At 30.5% G+C, this 17,359-nt stretch overlaps 1 protein-coding gene across 1 annotated transcript in view; it reads right to left on the reverse strand.

Moving 5' to 3' along the window:
* Nucleotides 1-17,359, reverse strand: part of LOC128991511 (adenylyl cyclase 78C-like) — a 178,129-nt gene that overhangs the window by 78,470 nt on the left and 82,300 nt on the right. The window contains exon 5 of the mRNA XM_054414450.1: nucleotides 2,319-2,364. The gene's annotated coding sequence lies outside the window, so the exon portion shown is untranslated. The remainder of the gene's footprint in view (nucleotides 1-2,318; nucleotides 2,365-17,359) is intronic.

The raw sequence follows: 17,359 nt of genomic DNA on the forward strand, positions 1-17,359 counted from the left end.
TCGCCGGTTTAACGTCAAAACTAAATTTATATGTTCAGTTAATTTGATTCTTGTACTGCACCACCAACACTGTTGTTTTGTTTGATCTTTTCCACACGGACCTGTGCGATCCTTCGGATTTCTCTGTTAAAATAGGTCGTTGACTTATTTTTTCATAAAGAAAAATCCAGTTATTGTTAATTTAACTGGTATAACCAAAATATCATACGTTTATAATAAGCATGGGAAAAAGATTTGTTTGGTGATTATAATAAAAACGATACTTTACAAATATAGGCAAAATAAGTACCAACTTTGAATATTAATTATGGACATGAAACCCTTTTATTTCAGGTTCCAAGGTGCATAACACTAGCGTCAGTCAATTCAAAAGAATATATTTCTTCACAATGAGAAGCCATTTATGCAGCCTCCCTCCAAGCAGATTGGTCCATCCCCAGGAAGTTTGATAACATGATAAATTGGATAACTTCTTGATCAGCATTGTACGTGTTATTAAATTTACGGAAAGTAAATAAAGATACGTCTTATAACACTTAAAACATATCTTTACGCTTATACTGTTACTCACAAGACGGTAAATTTACAAAAGATGGTAAGTAGTGATCGATTTCGAATGGACACTCCAATCATCATCAGACCCAATAGGCGAATGACAAGAATCTTGAATGGCGTCCCTACTTGTCAATAGATAGATAAGATTCTTGTCATTCGCCTATTGGGTCTGATGATGATTGGAGTGTCCAATCGAAATCGATCACCACTTACCATCTTTTGTATATTTACCGTCTTGTGAGTAACAGTATAAGCGCAAATATATAAGACGTATCTTTATTTACTTTCCGTAAATTGAATATGTTTTCATAGTAATGAGTGCTCATCGCAGTTATAAAAGGAATCGAGTACAACTTCTGTGTTAATCTCTCTTATAAAATCTAACTACCCAGTACGTAAGTGACTAAGCAGATTCAAAAAGGCTTCAGATACTCTTGATATCGGGGAAATTATCAATAGACTATTTTATTTCTTATTTCTCAGTCGTTCATGTATCGTGACGAATTCCGGAATAATTAGCACACGTATAAACAAACAAAAAAACTATTTAAAAGTTTGAACCTTATCATGCATCACTCTTTAGATAAATGAAGCTGATAATAATTGTAATGTGAGCTGCATTTACCATTTTGGTTTGGAATTGTATTAATTACTTTGAAAAGTATCACAATCAAACCAAAAGCATTTAACTGTTAAACTGTCACAACTCTTGACCCACAACCCAGAGTCTGATTTCAATTTGTTCTCCATTTAAATCAAGATCCAAATATATGGTACAGTAACATAAAGATACGTTATACAATGTTTTGTTAACTTTTTTATAAGAGATGTTTAAAAAATTTGTAAACAGATACGACCATAGTTTTTTAGCATGATAGATAAAATCGTATTTTAATTATATTCTTTAAACTATGTATATATTATCATAAATTATTATAAATATCTTACAAATGCAAACTATGAATAAAAATTGTATAAGTGTAGTATTAGGTTTAAAATCTATATTTTGGTATAATTGAGAGTATTAGAGTTGAAATATTTCGTCACGATTTTGCTCTTACCTAATTGATTGAAACGAAGTTTAACCCAAAACGAAATGCCTATAAGTGAAAGTGTGTGAATGAAAAGTGAAAACTGTGAAAATGTGAAAATATCGTCAAAGGTGGAAATAAGAGACAAACATTTATGCTTGTTTACTTATGTCAAAGGAACTACTTTGTCCCTAATTGGTAGATTGTGTGGTTCTAGGTAAAAATAATGGGATTTTTCTTTTACAATATAGTTTTTTGTTACTTTCTAGTAAACGTATTTTTATGGACATTTTTTTTACATCTACTGCAATATCTTTTTAAAAACCTCTTAATATCTTTCTTAAAATGTGGCAGTCACCTCACCAGAAGTTTAGCTAGACTTCAAAAAGTTTTATTGGGTATGCAAATAATTTATACGTATAATAAGCAAATAATCTATATATTAATAGGTATAAACTAATATCCAGTTTAGCATGACGATTAATTCTATTTTAATTTGTATAAGGCTTTTACGTAAAGATCAGTCAAATTTTAAATAATCATTATAGTGTGGTTTATCCAAGGTGTCTTTTATCCTATATATTTTTAGTGAATATAACAACTAATTTATCACTGGACATAAACTAAAGACATTCACTTATACAGAAAAATATTTTCTAATAATAATGTATTTCAATACGTAAAATATGCTTAACTACAAATGTTATCAACGCTGTCAATGATTTTACTTACCCATTAGAGTTTAAACGATCTTCTGCCATTACACTCCTTCCAGCTCCTGAAAATTATTATCACTATTAAATATGATTAAAAAAATAATGCGTAAAATACTTACTTTACCTTTGTGAATTTAAAATGTCTATAACATATTAGTTAGGATCTGTTATATGTATGACACCACAATTTGCAGTTCTAGCTAGTTTATCTGTTGGATAAAAATATGACATATTTCATATCGAGAATAAATTTTTCGGTAATTCAATATTTAACACCAATTTGCTCACTTATTCACGAAATTATCCTCATTGCCTTGAAAAATGTTTAATAATACAAGTATTGTTAAGAGTGAGGAATGCCACAACCAAGATTTCAATCAATGATAAATCATGAAATGAATTCTATCCATTGTTCATACAAGCCTATACACAATTATAATTCACGGCCTTATATTTTGTGTTTGCAACATATCATGTAAGTCCTCAAAAAACAGAATAAATCAAAACTGATTTTTAGTCAATTATAACAACATGAATTCTGAGAATTTTAAATTTTAGTTCCTTTACTGTGATACCTGATCGTAATTACAAATCTCTAGGGACATTTACGATGCGATAAAGTTGATTACTTTAGCGTTTAATCCAACAGTAAAGTTGCAAGTCTTGTTTCACGAGAGATTGGAAATTAAATTACTACAGCTTGACTAACTATATTAGTCTTAGCGTTTCTAGTAGTCGGGTTTTCTTTGTCTTTAGAATAAAAAAGCGTCATTTTGTCTTTAAAAATCTACTATTGCATGCACATCGATCGTGTTGAACATTGAAATTATTTCAATATTATTAGATAAAATATGAATTTTAAAATTAATGATTTTATTTTCGGTTTTGATCCTCGTCTTTGATTTTAAACAGAGAATAGTTGTGAATAATAGTGCGTTTTACCGAAAAATGATATTATATTAAGGAAATGTGAACTTAGCCTCATAAAAATTAAATCGTAATTAAACTTACGCAAAACATATTATTTACAGCACTTTTAAGCGTTTGGCAGTAATTCTTATGAGATTCAAAATTATGAATTTATCAAACCAAAATATTAAATGATAATTATTACTCGATGATTATTCAGTTTATATAGTTTAAGTGGTTTGTACACCCTCTTCAGTACAATTTTACCATTTGTAGTACACTAAAAATTATCAAAAAATAGTAAAAAATTTAGGAGTCAACCAGTTTCGACAGTCAACCAGAGTTAAAATATTTAGGGATGTTGGATTTTTGGTCAATGCTTGCATAATTGAGCAAACCCAGAATGGGACAACAAATGGTGCATCTGACATGGCAAAGTCATGATTATTCATGAATGTACCAGGATGTGTGTGTGTGTGTGTGTGTGTGTGTGTATATACCAGCGCAGTTATACACGCATATATAACTTATAACGTGTTCATCGACATCTGCAGCTAAGGATGTTTGTATGTTCAACTTCAACCTAGTGTTGTGAGTATTTGAACGTTTGTTTATTATTGACTAGTAAATGGACATGAAAAAAACCTATGATGTAGTTTATTTATGTGTTTCTTAAGTTTTTTGGTTACGGAGAAGCTTAAAAAAAGTTGTAAATAATTTTAAATTTCCATGTTATTCTTAAGGTGAATAAAATAACTGTTGTAGTTCCCTTGTTTAGATATGAATTTGAATAAAACTTGGCAAATCGATTTATTTTATACTAAGCTATTAAAATTGTACTAAAACACACTTGATTAACCTCCCTAGGGCAGCAAGTTAAACCTAATGTTATTTAAAAAGATTGAATTGAAAATACAATCGTGTAATTTAAAATTCGCCTAATTTGCAGGTTTACTGCTGCGGGGTTATTTTATTAGTAGTGTATGTCAATCAAGAACGGAGTGATAAAATAATACAAACATTTGGTTGAAGTACCGTAATTTAAGCAAACTGTGAAGTTATTGCAAGATTGTGGTTGCCATTAGATACACGATTGTCGTTGCTTACATTTATATTTGTCCTTAATCAAGAAGTATTGTTCGAAGAATAATGTTACTTCCCACATGGAGTAATTCAAGGATAACTAATACTCGTAACTTGGGTTTCCACGTTACAACAAACAGGGACAGTAACGCACTCGTTAGTAGTTAATTATATAATCATGTGGCATCGTTAAAACCCGTTTCCGGCGTAACAGATTTAATATCTCAATCACAGTTTTCGTCTACATAAAATCAAGGACAGGATTTTATGTAATCCAACGAGTGGAGAAAACATGCATCTTAAAAATACATCATCTATAATATGGGACTTGAAAAGACAATCCAATTAGTGTTTTGGCATGGCATGAAAATAAAATAATTTCACATGTATATAAACAGTGTACAATTAGTAAGCAAACACCAACTTCAACGATAAGCTGTATTACTTGTCCCATTCCACTATAAAACAGCTTTTTGTAAACGATCAATTAAAAAAACCTGGTTTATTTAATACATTTAAAAATGCCTTTGAGCACGTTAATACTATTATATGCCTAAACAAATATATTGTAGCCCTCGTATTCAAACATTATGGTTTACAATAAAAATAGTGTCTTATCACGGTCATAAAGCTAATTCCTATTACAGTACACATCAGATGTAAAAATAACACTAATTTAGTAGTGGCAGCACTTGAAAAATATCGCAATAACTTAACAACAAACAGGCGAACTGCCCATTGTCATCAAATCAGCTGATTAACAGTGTTATTATTGTGAAATCGTTTCCACAAATAAATCGCATGAAAATGGATTGCATAACCATCTAATTACCTATCGTTTTCTAAATTATACTAAGGACAAAAATTAAATGATACATATTCCATTGTTTTTGTACAAATAACTTCCCAAGTCCTAAATACTAAGATACATTAAAACTAGTCACCTAATCGGTAAGATGTCTACTTCGAGTAAAGATTAGATTACTATTGACATAGAGAAAATTATTAAGAACCTCTACAAGTATGAGAAACAAATTTATATTATGGTACATTTAAAAAGGTGAAACTACATTAATGGTTTGCATGCATTTTAATCGTTTCATCAGTTCTTAATTAGTTCATGGAATATGAACAATTATTATATTAAAACACTTAATTACAATAAGAACAATATTTGTATAACTATTGCACCGTACCTATAACAGTTTATTTAATACTTTGTAAAGAGCTATAGGAATGTATTCCTTACAACAGGTGTAGGTAAAACAATAAATAACACCTAGGTAATTTTATCTGCACAAGTTAAGGTTTTGGCAAAACCTGACGTACGATGACAAATGAGTTGGCGACACTGCTTGGCAGAACTAACGTATATCAAACTGCTCACATGTTCTTTAATAGCATAAAACACCAAGGTCAACACTTAAATTTATTGGAAATGATGGGTATATTTTCTGAAACTGTAAATATCAGGGTCGTTTTAATAAAAATAGTAGACCTAAATGAGCTTTCCAATAATCAAATACTAGAGGTATATAACATTTAGGTTAATTAACTGTTAGTGTCTCTAATATTCTCATATGGATTCGATCTAGTTCACTTGTTTATATTGGAGTAGCCTAAGAAGCAGTTTTAGTGAATTTAAAAGGTTATGAAAAACAGGTAGGCCTATTCAGATGACACTCACTAAAAATAAACAGCGATTAGAAAGGTGACGTAATATTTGTTTAAAAAATGTATTTCTTCAAAACGCTTATGTTAGCAACTTTGCATTTAAAAAAATTACAAATCATTACATAATAAGTTTTTTTTTTATCCACGCGATTTTTTAACTTCTACGTGGTGCTGATTCCTTACTTATACCTTATATTGTTTATACATTAAGGGTTTAACTCGTCAATAATTAAGCTTAAAGCTTTAACCTAAGCTTTAACTTTAGCTTTAGCTTTAAATTAAGCATTAACTTATCAATAATTAATAAGCTTTGATTATAAACTTTGTTTAGGTAGAAACACATTGATATAAAATTTTCAAACACGTTAAACGTTTTGCCACAAAATTAAGCAAGCGCTGGTCCATCGACCCCTCATTAGTATTCTGTGTATTTCCATCACTCTCTGAGTATTATTTTTATATTCTCGTGTTTACATAAAGTATTCTAAAAACCCCTATTATAAATATGGTGCCAGTACAGAACTTTGTATACCGTATTAAAAAGAGTTGAGACAGTTTTTTGGAGTCTTGTATAGTGTAACATAATATCGCACTGAGTCAAGGAATATCATTTCACAATATAATAAATATAAACTTTAAAATATTACCTAATTTATCCAATAATTATTTAAGTGTTTCAAATAAACAGAATATTTCATAAATATTTAGGTTTATTTGATCATAAATATTTAGGTAAAAGTTGTTGATTCTAAGAAAAATATTGCAGACCTGAGTTGAGTAGGCTGTATAGGAACATTTGTAAAGAATTATGTTTTTCCTTCAAATTGACTGGATACAAGTTGTAATGCAAAAAGTAAACAAAAGATATATCGTCATATGACTTGACTGATCAGTTCAAACGATGATCTAAACTTTAATGGAGTGAACATTTTTCCATTCCCTGACCTTTTACCAATAAATACTCAGATGTTTAGCCATGTGTCAGATTTTAAATAATGTTCGGTTCAGTTACAATATAATTAACAGTTTGTAGGCCTTCTCTTGGCCCAGCTAAAACGCTGAAAATATATAACTGGGAATATGGATACGGAATATGAACAGATTAAAAGAAAACTAAAGATGGTTGGAGTTCAAAAAGACCAAACATATTTGATTGTACTTGGAAATAATTTATTTTGCTCTAAAAATTTTCAATTTGTCATTCTTAACTAAGGAACTAACCCCACACAATTGGATACCAAGTAAACTATATGATATGACATTGAAAAATATCATGCGGCAGCCCTAATCTTTATCTTCCGTGGGTTTTGGCAAAGAACTACTGAGGATGAGAAATCGTGCTGGCGAACATCTTTGGCAAATAACTTGACATACATCATACTGGAACAGACATTAACTTAACTGCGAGGATCTTCCTCTTCATTGCAGCTTTTTAGCTGACTGATGTTATATATTTGAGGAATGTATGAGCGTTTTATGGGTACTTTCCTGTTAAAGGGAACATTCATGATTATTGATGATTTTTTCGATGTATCGATATTTTATTTTTTGATCCCATGTATAGATTTAGAAAATTTTAAACATAGGCTATTGGCTAAGAATTACGATAAATATTGTTCATTATCAACAAACAATTCAATAATTTTAGTGACAAAATGAATTATGAAATGAAACTGTTCCAAACTAACCTTACCTAACCAAACTTGCTGTAACATTTCTTTCCCTTACATGCCCTTTCTGTAATTAAACTAAATTTTGAAATGTTACAGCAAGTTTGTTTCGGTTAGGTTAGTTTAGAACATTTCAATATAATCTGAAATTTCATAATCAATATATTTTATTTATGCCTAAGTAAGATCGGAGCTTGATTTCTAATTTAGATACGTTTTTGTTATAATCTCCTACATATCTTTTACAATATAAAGTGTTGATTCTGTATGTTTTTAAAACAATACCTAGGCATAACATTAAATTAAAGGATTTTTGTTAAAGGAAAAAACGTTCACTACTTAAACCGTACCGATTGCCGATGTATAAATTTAAGTTTATTAATAACTTATTGATATATCAAAAAATTAACTGTCGATAAATCGAAAAAAATCTTCGATAATTATGAGTGTTCCCTTCAACAGGAAAGTAGCTTTTTATGTAACTTTTATCTTTCTGAAACGCCATTTTAATTTTTGCTCGTTAATACTAAGATGCTAGGCCTTTAAATTACAATTATTGCTCAACCAAGTGTAAGAAAGTGACACAGTTCGTTCAGGCAAGACTTTTAAAATTGTTTTTTGGTTACACTTGCCTGTTTTTAAATATTAATTTCAAAAAAGTATTTTGATTATCAAAGTAGTTTAATACTAACACTACTAATTTGTCTAATACTACAAATATAACGGCTTGATTATCACAATGAAATACCAGATAATTTTTGATTCCTAGTATTTACTAGTTTTAACAATTTAAATCTGTTGTTTAATTGTTTAAAAAAATTTGAAAACTTATATTCTTACAAATAATACCTAACAACATGAAACCTTCATGGAACTACCCACAACATACACTTGAAGAACTTACTTAAAGTTACTTGAAGTTATTAAAAATCGGCAAGTCTCCTTTAGATAAAGTTTTTCTTGTTTACATGGATTGTTTTAAATATACGAACGCAAAGTATATTTCTTCAGTAATAGTTAAAACTAACCTAAACACACTATTGAGCTGTTATTTCTATTAACCGTCATAATATAAACTTTATAAGTAGATATAATGTCAAAAGTTTGACTCTGGCAAAGAGTTAGTTGGTGAATTTCGTACTGCATTAAACTAAGAGCTTATTCATGTATGTGTCTTTTAACGACTGAATACTCGCAGAAAATGTTGAATATTAATAAGGACCAATGAAGAGTCTCCTTGATAGTCGCACGTCATTGCTAATTGCTGTGACGTACTTGAATGACGAAAACATCCGAATATCGTAAGAGATTAAGCACACGATAAATAAACGTTTATTGATTCATTGATAAATAAACGTATCAGCAAACTGTAATTTTCTTTCTCCCTTTAGACTGTCCTGGGTAAACGAAGGGGTAAACTATATGTTTTATGGGGAAATCTCAAATATTATGATCACTTTTAAACAGTTATTTCTACAGCGTTTGGAGTTTTGATGTTTTGTACGAATTTATATGACTATAAGGTACCACATTCCGTTAGAGCCGTTTAAAAAAATCTGATTTCTACGTTATTTTATGAGTTTTATTGGAAAAGAAACATTAAAAGTCAAAATTTAAAAATAATGAAAAAGGCTTAAAGATTGGTTAGCAACTACATACAAAATGTTTTAAAAATTGGAAAAAATACAACAACCACTTCGAAAACGACTGTTTTTTGAATATTTTCATCCAACTGGAAATAAAAGCTCTGAACATCGGTGTCCCCCAGGGATCAAACCTTGGGCCCATCCTATTCCTGTTATATGTGAATGACTTGCCTGGCTCCATATCTTCTGGAAATTTATGGCTTTTTGCTGATGACGCCTGTCACCTAATCCCAAGCCCAAATCGAAACGTCACAATTGAAAACACCCAAACTGGCTTACTTGAAATGTCAACTTGGTGTAGCAAAAATCATCTGGTCCTAAATTCTAGTAAAACCAAATTAATGGAGTTTTATAACAGGAAGAAGCCTGAACCACCTCCGATATTGACCTTGGACGGGGTGCCTCTTGAAACTTGTAGTGAAACCAAATACTTGGGTCTACACATTACGGAGAACCTAAATTGGGGAACACATGTCGATGCAATAGCACCCAGACTGTCATCTGTCACCTACCTGCTGTTTAGACTACAAAAGCTGGTTGACATCGAGATTCTCCTTAAGGTTTACTATGGCTGCTTTCATAGCATAGTTTCATATGGTTTGGTATTTTGGGGAAGTTGTAGTGAGGCAAAACGTATCTTCATCCTTCAAAAACGTGCGATTAGAAGAATATGTGGAGTCCATAGACGGACACACTGTAGACCTCTGTTCCAAGAACTGAACATTCTAACACTTCCGTCTCTCTTTATATTGGAATCTGCATTGCTCGTTAAGAAGAATCCTAATATTTTTGTAACTAACAGCATGGTCCACAATTACAATACAAGAAGAGCAACAAATCCTCATGTACCACAAGTAAATTCCACCCTTGCAAGCAAGAGCCCTTACTTCAATAGTATAAAGATTTACAATAAATTGCCTCAGTACATTACGCAAGAGCCTTCTATCAACAAATTCAAGAACCTGCTTAAAACATTTTTAAGTCAAGCGGCCTACTACAGTGTTGAAGAAATATATGTCTAGGCCATGTGCATGAAGAGGAAATGAATCAATTTTATATTAATTAAAAGCAAGAAAAGTATAAAAACCTGACGACCACGTCGCTGATGCGATACCAATGGGAATTCTCCAAGTATCAAGTAAGTATCAAAAGTTATTACGAAAACAATTCTTACTCGCTCGATATACTGTACTATTTATATAGTAAATTAGTAAATGGGTATAAAGTAAAAATAATTTTATTTGTTTGTATAGATGTTGTATAATAGTTCTTTTTTAGTCTATTATAGTTCTAGTATCTATTATTGGTTATCCATTAATGAATCAACATATTCAAATATCTATTAGATTCAAATCTAATAGATATTTGAATATGTTGATTCATTAACACTTACTCGTTAACGCATTAACCACCAAGTGTTTTTCAAAACATTAACAAACAATACGTCATAATACAACAGAGATTTTATCTACGTCACACTTTATAACGGCATTTACCCTGCCTCACACATCGTTACATAACTTAAATTTGTCTTTTAAAAATCAATAAATTACACAATAATATTAATGTTACGATTATCATAAAATTGTGATGAATTGTATGTAATGTACATAATTGTATGTATAATGATTGGCCCAATATCAAATTACACTACTTTCACAAGCCAATACCGATTTTCAAAAAGAAAAGTCCTCTTGGATATTGAGTAAAAACAACGTAAGATAAATTTCCTAACCTGTAAATCAGCCAAAACCAGGCTGTGCTGTCACGGATACACAAAAGAAATTCCCAAAAACGCTTATCTGGCAAATCTTATTTCGCGATATCACGCCTCGGACATCTAGCCAAAACCGTGATGAGTTTGTTCAATTTAAACTAGAAATTTTTAACTAAAATGTATACAGTAGTATTAAAATGCGTTTTTAGCGAATTTCCCTATAAGGAAGTAGCTATTACCGTAGGTCTCATGGTAAGACTTAGGCCCGGGACCGATTTACTTTTTCATTTTGATGTCCCCAGAGGCCAAAAACACCACTCGTTCAAATTTTTATATATGTATATATATAGATATATATATATATATATGTGTGTGTGTGTGTGTGTCCGTGAACACGATAACTTGAGTAATTTTTATCCGATTTTGATGAAATTTGGTTTGAAGGTGTAAGGCGGGATAAACTTGAATGAGTTCGCAATCCAGCATGATCGGACCATGGGAACAGGGTTTTATGGGGGGTTTTATGGGGTAAAAATTGGTTTTTCTCACTTTTGACCCTCAAAACACAAAATTTCCCAATTTTTCTCTAAACCTTCTTAAAGAGCTTAAAAAAACAAACAATTCAGTATATCAAAGTGTTTTTGTACGGTTATTGGTTACGGAGAAAACTAAAGAAATGGTAAATTTAAAATTCTCATGTTATTCTTATGGAGAATATTGTAAAATGTTGTAGTTTGCTTGTTTATGGATATATTTTGATCAAACTTGGCAAATATATTCATTTTATACTAAGCAATAATTATTTTACTTAAAACACACACTTTATTAGTTTCCTTGTAGCAGCAAACCTAGGTACTCGTTAAACCTAATGTTATTTAAATAGATCAATTGAAAATCAATTCAGCCAAATGGAAATTCGCTTAGGCGTCAGGTTTGCTGCGGCGGGGGCATTATTTTATTGTATTCTAACTTTAGTGGCAATTAAAGTACAGTAGTCTGACAGTGTCAGTGTTTTTGTGAAAAAACTTGTCTTTGTTTAAAACTGCAACTCTGTAAAACTGTAAGGTGTAGGGGTGACTGTAACTGTACATTCCAGTACTGAAGTTGGGTAGACTTCTGTATCTGTTGGCACAAACAACCAAATGAAAATATCGATCGATATATCGATTGTTCGATGTATCGTTTGGTTAGTTAGGTAAGGATAACCTAACATAAATAACCATACTATACATCGAATGAAACAATCGAATAATCGATATTTTCATTCGGTTGTTTGTGCCAACAGATACGAAAGTCTACCCTTGTAGTTCAGTTGCACCTGTATGTGTACCTACGAAATAAACATTAACTCATGGTCTCTGAACGCTGGTTAAGTGTGAAGAATATAGGTGACATTACGGAGTATAAAAACATAGATTGAAGGGGGAGAAACCTAGTCCTTGTCCTTGTTTATTCCCTTAATTTATGATAAAAACAAACTCCTTAACAGGATTTTCAACGTCCAAATAATTGTGTTTAACATAATTTCTTCTCTAAATATTTAAGCAACCAACTAGTGATAGTCAGATACAGTTGCGCATACTAGAGATTCCCACATTCATTTTATAAATACTGTATGAGTCTTAAATCGTACTACACTCATCTCCTTCTTGGCCTAATATACCTATATTCTTATGGTCACCGTTTCATGTGAAAGTATTTAGTAACATATTTTCAAAGCGGGAGGAAATTTACTGAAAACGTACACGTTAAATTTATGATACCATTAATTGGTCATTTATGGCATTTTACAGAGTCATTTTTATTGGAGAATTTCAATTTTATCCATCCCTCATTGGACCGGATTCACGAGTAAAATTATTGTGAAATATTTTAGTTGATCAACTCAATATAATAATCTCTAAATATTTGATATGATGTAAAATTAGCTGCTGTGTAACATAACCAAGGATGATCTTACAGTAAAGTAGACGTTAAGATTGGGTGAGAAGGCGGGAAAACTGAATTAGCAAGACGTAACTTGATCACCGCGACGCTCTTCCGCTTCCGGAAATTGAGGCGAAAACTTAACTAGAATTATATAGAAGGTCATGAGTTATATGGTGAAACTAAAACAAATAAGTAATCAATTGAAAAAAGTCGTTTATACGTTTGCCAACCTATTTAATACAAACACGTAACACGTATCAATAGTTTTTAGTATCAATCAATGCAAGGAAAACATCTAAAAAAATAAAGAAACATGACATGTTAAGTGACAAGGCTACAATGTAAAAGAATCAAACTTGATGTGAAATTATTTTGATGATTAAAGCCATACAATATTGTTCGCCAAAAAAAATCAAGACTGTGTCTGAGGAAAGTAAATTCAAGTTAAAAATTAAGCCAGAGTCACAAGGGAGGGTTTGGCGAATTCTTGTTTACAGTTGGCTGCACTGGTTAAATGACGTCATCATTTGTTTCACAAAGAGGTTCAGGTTGGCAGACTGCCTGGCTAGAGTTCACTCAACCCTAACCTATCTCACCCGCCAATCATAAACACTGAATAAACTATGTACAACGTTGTAGACATGTGTATACGAAACGATAACATATTGCAAAATGTAATGTAGTATCGACTATGAATGGCCTACTAGAACAGACACAGTATGGATCATAAACATAAACAAATTATCTTACTGTCCCAAAAGAAAACATTATTTAGCATTGCATGGAACTGTCTAAACCATATGTTAATGTTATTAGTATAGGATTCGGGCCAGTCTATTTGTTTATGATGATCTATACAGGTTTCTGTTCTAACATTCGTGGTATCAACTAAATCTACCAAGTATAGATATAAAAAGTGTACGTGCAATTTTGACACTTTAGTTTTGAATTGGTAAAATTTAAGTTGTTTTGATATTCTTTAGTTTGAGATAAATATCGTATTTTTTGTAGCGATTTGGCAGGACTATTAGCAATTTAGATAAACTCTTATCTTTTTCTTATTTAATTTTTTAATTATATCAACCACTTTTTGCACATATATTCTTAGTGTTAAGTATGTTTTACTCGCAATCACAATGGTTCAATGATAATCTATTTGTAAACCTATCCAAGATAAATATGATTTTATGTTGGCTTGGATAATAAATATTTTAGAAAAAACATATCTGGTTAATACAATATTTAATCATAAAAAATACATGAAAACAACAAATAACATCAGTTGGGATTAACATTGGTATGTGTTTGAGATGGTTTGAGACACACGAGTTAAGAGTTGAAACCAAAGAGTAAACCATCGCAAACACTTGAGGAAAGTAAGTTACAAACACAATCCAACTAAGTTAATCTCATACTACAACATACAAAACTAGAACTTTGATGTGAAATCTTTAACTAAAACATTTATTTTCTATCTAAATAATATTACACTTCTTACCACACCTCTTCATACACTTCTTCGTATGTTTCGTATCAGTTTTTGCTATAATTCGTTTTATTCTAAATAACTATATGAAATAAATAAACTTACTTTCAATTTATGCAGGGAAGGTAAACTTTGCTATATTTTATCACCTGCAATAGAATCTATCGATAAACAAATGCCATGATGAATTACTATTAAAATACAACAATTTATAGCAATTTACATTATTACTCATCTTTGCCGTACTTATCTTTCAATTGTTTTTTTTTTTATCATATTAATGTAGCCAACAATGTAGCCAATAATGTACTTTCAATTAATATTAACCTTATCTAACTTTAAATAGTAGCTATTGGTTTACATAAATCAAATCAATTTTCACGTTCCACGACACAATTCACGCAGCACTCTTGTATTTACCCCTCGTTACTCTCGTACCAATCTTGGATTCAATTCTCCACTAAATATAATGTCTCGCACTTGTAATGCATATCAGTTTGATATATTTCACTTATCACTAAAAATGTTAAATGTCTGTTTGTTAAATAAATTCAAACTTTCTTATCAACTTTAATTTATAATTTTTCTAAATAGTACATATTTATTTGTTATATATTTATATTATATCTATTGCATATTTATTATAATTGATTCATGGCCATCAGTATTATTTTAGTTAGTATAAATTCTCTTGTTACTGTATATTTAAATGTTATATTGTCATTCTTATTTATATTCTTATTTATAATTTATATTCTTTTATTTATAGTTTGAGTGAAACTGTCACCATTGAAGACGGACATTTTTCCCTAGTTGTGTTTATTATTAATTGTAATACCATGTTAACATTCCTGTTATTTGATTAATGCTACAAAGTAATTGGCATGTGCTGTTTTGTAGCATTGAAAATAAAATAAATAAATAAATAAATAAATAAGTGATTAAAGCATAACCAATAGTTATGTTTTTTGTTTGAAAGATTATGTTGCGGTACTTTGTTAATTTTTACTTTCCGTATTCAGAACATACGTATTGTTTGGGGAAAAATAATTGAAATAGAAAAAAATCTATATATAATCATTGAGTTTAGACATAACCAGTATATATAAACCAGTTAGGTTTATACTCAATGATATAATTAAACATTTATTAATATTAGAGGTTGTCCAGTGGTTGAAAACTCGACCAAAAATATTTAATGTACAGATTTCTCTATTTTCAACCCAAGCTGTAAATAAATATATGTGATTGAAACTTCTTCATTTGTTTTGATTTTCCGTTTATATTTCATTGTTATTTCGTCACCAGCATAGCAACCCATGAGGGCCCATGTAAATATTTATAACACTTTGAATTAATTTTGTTTTCTCATTTATGAGCCTATAAAGGGATTCTGTACATCTACAGGAAAATATATTTCTAAGAGTATGCATAGATTTTCCCTGAAATGCACACGAGCTGAGAAAAAAGGTTTTAAAGAAACATGCTTGCCTATTAATATATAGATTGTCCAACTTTAAAACATGTTCAAGATAATACAGTTAAGATTGCATGCACAATTAAAAATACAGTTTGCAGGTTTATAAGTCTACAATCATACCTTTACGCAATGAGGTCAGAGCAACGTTATGGTTGGTTAATGTTAGTTACTAGACAACATTAGTTACTTGAGTCTGGTTATGACAAGTTACCACCATTGTGTTGAAACTACTTAGAGAACATTATCTCTCCCTGAACATAATTAATACTAGACATAACTCGTAAAATCTTGGCTAAGTCTCTCTTTAGACTTCCCGTTTGAGTTAAAACTGATTTTACATTGAAATATATTACCGAATTACTTAATATTGGATCAGTAATTGCAATCACAGTTTGTTATGTCCTACCTTCACATCCTAGGTTCTTTTGGCCCGGAACAGTTTTAACATTACCTCAGACTAATCCTAGAACGTCGAGGACATTACCATTATCACATGGATAAAATACATTGGTGATTAGCGGGATTTGAACTCGGGCTTCAAAACTCCGCGCTCTACCACTAGATCAGCTGACTCTCCAATCACAATACCTTTTATGGATATTTAAGAACAACATAAGAATACCTAAAACATGTTAGCAAAAATTTTTTTATATGAACCAACATAGTTTATTTAGTTTTCTTTTTAATTCCTTTTTGGTAAAATATTGCCTTTAATTATCTTGTTATTTTTCTAACCATCATAAACGTTATTTAGTGAAATATTCAAGATATGATTTCCTTAAACTTAATAACGTACTTAATTACAGTAACATAATCTAAATTTGACTCATAGTTTGTTTTTGTTTCACAAAGTTCAGCTTCTTAAAATATATATTACTGTGTCTAAAAATTAAAACGAAACTTACATTAAATACAAAAATGTAATTTTGGAAATTATGCAGTCTAACTAACTAATACTACCGTGCAATTGCTGGTATCCTATAATTATCAGCTATAAATTCTCGTAGAACTTGCTGGTCATGGCATTTACCGTAATACCTTTTCAACCAGTGCAAAACAATGTAGGTTTTAGGTAGATTAGTATTAGAGAAACTAATTTGAACAAAACAATTTGAAAATGTTCTCAATGTAAATAACATTAAATGTGTTACCGATTTTTCAACAACCGTCAAAAATCCTAAACCACAATAAAATGAAACGGCTATATTAACTTTCTTTGATAACAAAAATGTATAATATGTTACAACGATGTTAGCATACCCGTTGTTCTATGTTTAATGTTTTCAATGTACGTACATATTAACTGAACTCTCTGCCCTTTTAAAAATCATTACGTAATGCAAACGCATGCAAACCTAAGTTATTATAATATTTATGGCTAAATTGAACAAAACATGCAGTGTATTGGAGCTTGCAATTTAATGTAATAAAATATCTAGCCATTGGCTTCATCAACCCTACTC

This window comes from Macrosteles quadrilineatus, unplaced genomic scaffold (assembly GCF_028750875.1).
Source record: "Macrosteles quadrilineatus isolate MER2022 unplaced genomic scaffold, UCM_ALF_1.0 Scaffold_4__1_contigs__length_99947679, whole genome shotgun sequence".
NCBI lineage: Eukaryota > Metazoa > Arthropoda > Insecta > Hemiptera > Cicadellidae > Macrosteles > Macrosteles quadrilineatus.